This window comes from Humulus lupulus, chromosome X (genome assembly GCF_963169125.1).
Source record: "Humulus lupulus chromosome X, drHumLupu1.1, whole genome shotgun sequence".
Classification (NCBI taxonomy): domain Eukaryota; kingdom Viridiplantae; phylum Streptophyta; class Magnoliopsida; order Rosales; family Cannabaceae; genus Humulus; species Humulus lupulus.
In genome coordinates, this window is record NC_084802.1 from 21,735,112 (window position 1) to 21,741,346 (window position 6,235).

Consider the following 6,235-nt stretch of genomic DNA (forward strand, 5'->3'; position numbering starts at 1 on the left):
TGATTCAACTCTTGCCCACATTTCATGGAATGGAAAACGAAAGTCTATACATGCATATTAGAGAATTTGAGGATATAGTAGCCACATTCTATAACCGAGCTGAAAACGTTGATTCAGTGCGATTAAAGTTCTTCCCCTTCTCCTTGAAGGACAAAGCCAAAAGATGGTTATACTATTTGATACCTAGGTCTATTGGAACATGGGAGGAAATGGTCAAACCTTTCTTTTTGAAACACTTCCGTAGCCATAAGACCAATAGTCTAAAGCAACAGATTTCTACATTTTCCCGAAAAGACAATGAAACGTTCTATCAAGTCTGGGAAAGATTCAAAGATTTGTTAAATAAGTGCCCTCACCATGGCTATGAGAACTGGCGTTTGGTCAATTACTTCTATGAAGGCCTCACAAGTCGTGAACGCAAATTTATAGAAATGCTATGCAATGGTGAATTACTCGAAAAAGAGCCAGATGATGCTCTTGAATATCTCAAAGAAACTACAAAAAAATCTCACATCTGGACTGGTCCAAGTACTACTGATAGCACCAACCGACACAAACCATCTGAGATCAATCAACTTCAATAAGAGGATAGTGTTAAGGCCCAACTTGAAGCTTTGAAAAAGTAGTTTGAGGTCTTGATGACGAAAAATGGCCAAAAATCGCACATGATTGCTCAAGCGGAACCACAAGAACCTTGTTTTGTTTGTGGAAGGACGAAGCATTTAGCTAAGGACTACTTAGCTTTTAATGAAATGAGGGGGGATTATGAGGAGTAATGCAATGCCTTAGAGGCGTATAACAAGCCATTCTCCCATACGTACAACCCTGGTTGGAGAAACCATTCAAATTTCAGTTGAAGAGATTCTAAACAAGCTCAATCGTCTGGAAACCAATGGAGAAACGAGCATCAAGTTCAACCACCAAAGGCGTATTCTGCGCCTCAATACAATACTCATCCACAAAGGAATTCTCTTGAGAATACCCTTAATGCATTCATAGAGGAACAAACCAAATTAAATTTCCAAATGATGGAAGAAATCAAGTAAATGAAAAGTCAATTTTCAAAACTGACTGAATCCTTGGCTATTTCTGAAAAAGAAAAGATTCATTCTCAGCGTCTATTCAATTCACAAGGGCAACATATGGCCAAATCCTCCAACTCCAACGATCAAAACATTAAGGAGGTCAATGCCATCACAACTAGAAGTGGTAAAACTTTAGAAGATCCATTTGTTAAGACCACTACTTCAAGCACTCCAAATGATATTCTTGTGAGTGCACCACCCAATGCTTCTGCAAAAGTTCCATTCCCTGAGGCTTTGAAACCTGTTGGAAAAATTCCTGATAACCGAGCTAAAATCCTTGAGTACTTGACACAAGTGAAGATTAATCTTCCTTTGCTTCACATCATAAACACAAGTGCCTACTTATGCCAAAATCATCAAGGATCTATGCACTGCAAAAAGGAAGCATCATGTTAAGAAGACTGCTTTCTTGATTGAGCAAGTGAGTGCCGTGATTGAACAAAAGGCATCCGAAATACAAAGATCCTAGTTGTCCCACCATTTCTTGAAAAATTGGGACTCATGAAGTCAGCCAAGCTTTACTTGATCTTGGCGCGAGTGTAAACCTCATGCCTTACTCTGTGTACTCGCAACTCGATCTTGGAGAAATGAAGCCATCATCAGTTGTGCTATAGCTTGCTGACCGCTCCATCAAAAATCCTCAGGGTATTGTTGAGGATGTTCTAGTTCAAATTGAAAAATTATATTACCCCGTGGACTTTCTTGTTCTTGATACCTAATCTGTGGTAAACATGGAGTCAAAAATTCCTATTATCCTCAGAAGACCATTCCTTGCTAATGCAAATGCTTTAATCAATTTCCAGAATGGTCTAATGAAGATATCGTTTGGAAATATGACGTTGGAGATAAATATTCCACAATGGAAAACAACCCCGAGAGGATGATGAGTGTTACCAAACTTTTATGATTGACACTCTAGTTTTTGAGGAGATTCAATTGCGAGAAATTTTGATAATCTTGATGAACTCCTCATTTTGACTAATTATGAAAGTCCTGGCCTTATTGAGTCCACTATTGAAATTTCTAATCATAAAGACTCACAACACACAAGGACAAAATTTTGGAAGCCTCGTTTTGAAGAGCTACCTCGTGAGAGGGCACAGCTAAAAACTTCAGTAGAAGAGGTTACAATTGTTCAATTGACCTAACTACCTGAGGGTTTAAAATATGTCTTCCTGTGGGACGGTGAAACCTTCCCGGTTATCATCTCGTCCAACCTTCAAAATTCTCAAGAGTTGCAGTTACTGCAAACGTAAAAATTTGCGATAGGTTGGACACTTGCTGATATCAAAGTTATTATCCATTTAATTTTCTCCCATTGAATCAATCTGGAGGACGAGGCTATCCCTTGAAGAGATCCACAAAGGCGACTTAACCCCACAATGAAAATGTAACGACCCAAAATTGCTAATAGGGCTTAAGGCCTTGATTAGCGTACGGGGAGGGGATAATTGGTTTATATGTATGTTTAAATGGTTAAATACGTGAATATGTGGCATGCATGATTAATATGATTATATGAATATGTGATATGCATGTTTGCAAGTATTAGATATGCACGTGGGCCCTTTATAGCTTATCAGGGCATATTTGTAATTTTTGCCCATTGAGGGCATAAATGTGATTATATGTTATAAATGGTTGAGACCACATTATTATGTGGATATATTTGCAGCATATGGTTCGAGACGGTCCTCATGAGAAAATTAGGGAAATAGTTACATTGGGGTTTAATACCCAGCTCGGGGGAGCCTAGGGGTATTTTTGGGAATTTAGGGAAATATTTTGGGAGTTATTAGATAATGAATAAGTATGTGGTAGTTAATTGGACATGACGGGGCTAATTATTTAATATTAGGAACACTTGAGGAATTCACGGGAACTGGGAGCTGAATAACCATTTTACCCCTAGGGACAATTAGAGGACCAATAAGCATTAATGGGCAAAATAATATTTTTAGGGGTTAAAGGATATACTTTATGGGATTCTATACTTAGCCAGAAATCACCTGAGTACTCTCAATTCCTACTCACGTTTTCTTCTCTTAAATAGTCTAAGGAGAATTTTTGAATTTTTAAAAGAAAAGCTAAGGGAACAAGCTGGGATTTGAAGCTGATTTTGGCTGGGTTAAATTGAGGAATTAAGTTGAAAAAGGGCAGAGGATAGCTGGAGAAATTCAAGCTGTAACTAAGGTAAGAATTCTAGTTCCTCATCTCTGAGTTTCTGGTTGGGTTTTGATAAAGTTATACGTGCTTGGTTAACTTCTGAATTTCGGTGTTAGTGAGAGTATGAATTTTACTGAATTGGGATATTGGTTACAACATAATTGTTAAGGTTTTGTGTTTGGAATATGTGATTAAAAGTCCTAAAGTCGCAGCTAAGCTTGGTTTTGGGTTGGGAGTTTGCTAAGACTGAATTTTGGGAAATTTAGCTGGGAAGGATGTTGAGCAAACTGAGAAATTTTGGGCACGAGGGGGTGTGCCGCGACCCAGCTCATGGGCACCACGACCTGCATACCCAGTTGCCTGGGAGGGCTCTTTGTTTCGAGGGCATGATGCGGCCTTAGGGGGCAAGTCGCGATCCGCCTCCCCCAGAGGCTTGGGAGTTAAGTCTCTGACTTAGGGGTGCGTCGCGACCCTTAGGGCTAGGTCGTGGCCCACCTAGGGGATTTTTCCTCAGGTTGGTTTCTAGGATTGGTAAGGCTCGAGGACTCGAACCTAAGTGCTTGGGACAATTTCTACTACCCGGTTTAGTAGGAATCGAGGTCCCAATGGCTAGATAATGTTCCTAAGTATTTAATTATTAGATTAGAAATTGATGATTACCCATTGGCCATTGTGACTAGGTTTTTCGCCAAGGCTCAGGACTGAGGATCGTGCCCTGGACCTTTCTTTATCCTCCGCTCGAAATTCAAGGTAAGAAAACTGTACCCTTGTGTGGTTATGTTGGGACTGAGATTCCCTGTGTCTGGATATATGTGTTGTGTAGTTGTGATATTGCTATGCGAAATATGAAATGAACGACCCAAGAGAGCTGGGGATGATGACTTGTGCACAGGATGCGGCTCGGCCACTATGAGCCGGGGTCAACTAAATAAACAATGGACTCAGCCTAAGTGAGCCGGAGTCAATTGAGTAAATAGAGGGCTCATCCTAAGGGCGCCAACCTTGATCATTTGTATATTGGTTGAGATATATTTATAAACATACTTGTTTTCTATTAATAGTTCGATGCTTATGATTTGCTGAACTTCTGGGTGACTGTCTTGTGATTGATTTGATACTACCACTGATTATGTATTTGCTGTTATGGTTTTCTTGTTGGGCCTTGGCTCACGGGTGCTACGTGGTGCAGGTAAAGGCAAGGGTAAGGTGGACCATCCATGAGTTGGAGAACTCTGGGGGCGAGGTATACATTGTCAAGCTGCTTGTCTGCCACGGTCGAGGAAAAGTCTAGGGACAAAGCCTAAAATTTGTGTTTCACCATTAGAGTGGCCACTGGTTGTATATAACTTTTGAGAATTGTAAATTGTCTCTTAAACCTTATTTTTGAGATCTCGTATACTAACATCTATTTTAATGAAAATTAACTATTTATGATCAAAATCTTTTAACCCTAACTTGATAGTTGAGCTTAGGAACACATTATTGATCAAACGACTTGATTAGCAAGTCTTGCACTATTCTAAAAATACACAGTGTAACGGTATTGGTTATCCAGGGCGTTATAACTTGGTATCAGAGCCGTCTAGGTTTAAGGGTTCATGAAGACCGGCTGGGCATGTACACTCTCCACTAAAGACAAGCTCGACTCAGGGTTCGGTAATTGTATATATGTGATTATATGCTTAAATTTCTAAATGGAATATAAATTCTTTACTGCATGATTAATAGGGAGCATGGGATACTAATAGGGCCTGGGCCTTGATTGCTATGTGACTATTATGAGGTGTGCTTATTAGCATTGCTGCTATATGTGAATGAATATTTGAATGATTGTTTGCATCTTGATTGTTTGTTGTTGGTTGAGTTTCAATGGTGTACTATGAAAAGAATGTTAACTTGTCATCATTGCCTGACCGCCGAGTCGTTGATTGTAAATAAACTTGGATAGCTATGTGTCCAAGGCGATCTATATGACTAGCCAACATAGGGTCTGAGGCTAGAGATGATGATCAGGGCCAGAACCCTCCACCAGTCCCTGAGAACTGACAATAGATACTTGTAGATATGCAAGCCCGGTTACAAATTAAAGAAGAGAAAATCTGCCTCTTGAGATAGCAGGCTCCGTCAAGGAGTGTTGCACCTATGTTTCCACCTGTTGTGGCACTAGTTGTTCAGACACTTGAGGTTGGGAACAGGTGGGAACCATTGTATGAGCGGTTTAGGAAATAGCATCCTCCAACCTTTGAGGGAGAACCGGATCCACTGAAGGTCGAACAATGGATTTCTATCCTGAATTTTATGAGGGTGAAAGGTAATGACAGGGTGGCCTGTAACACCTACATGCTTAGAGAGAATGCCGACATCTAGTGGGAGGTGGCATCACAGACCAGGGACATTTCTACTTTGAGTTGGGATGGGTTCTGTAACGCCCTAACTCCAGGGACCGTTACGGTGTGCCTTGTAAACAGTGCTAAACTCGCTAATCGAGTCATTTGGGCAAAATCGTGTAACTAAGTATGATTAGCGGTTTAGGGATTAAAAATTTTGGTTAAGATATAACGTTTCATTAGAACATTTAATATGTACATTGAGATCCCAAAAGTATAATTTTAGAGTCTACTACAAGAAAATATTTACAACTGGCCAATCTAAGTGGCAAAACAGGGTTTAACCCTAGTTCCTCCTCCGACCTCGGCCGTGGTGGTCGAGCAACTGCATATGTACACATCATTACCTAAGCTCTCAAGGGTGGTCCAGCTTTCTTTTGCCTTTACTTGCACCACATAGCACCCGTGAGCCGAAGTCCAACAAGAAAACTCAATATGCTCATGAATAGTTATAACATGTCATCAGATCATAAGGCACATGCCTAGTAGATATAGCCCTATTCCAGCAGGCAAATGAGTTCACGTAATGTTGAGTATAACACATCAACCAATGATCATAATAATCATCCAGGGCTTTTAGCCCAATATAGAAGAGTG

At 40.2% G+C, this 6,235-nt stretch overlaps 1 non-coding gene across 1 annotated transcript; it reads right to left on the reverse strand.

The window, feature by feature from the left end:
• Positions 1-257: 257 nt before the first annotated feature.
• Positions 258-364, reverse strand: LOC133807728 (small nucleolar RNA R71). The gene has a single exon (XR_009879626.1). It is a non-coding gene; the product is annotated as a small nucleolar RNA R71 (small nucleolar RNA).
• Between the last annotated feature and the right edge of the window lie 5,871 nt (positions 365-6,235).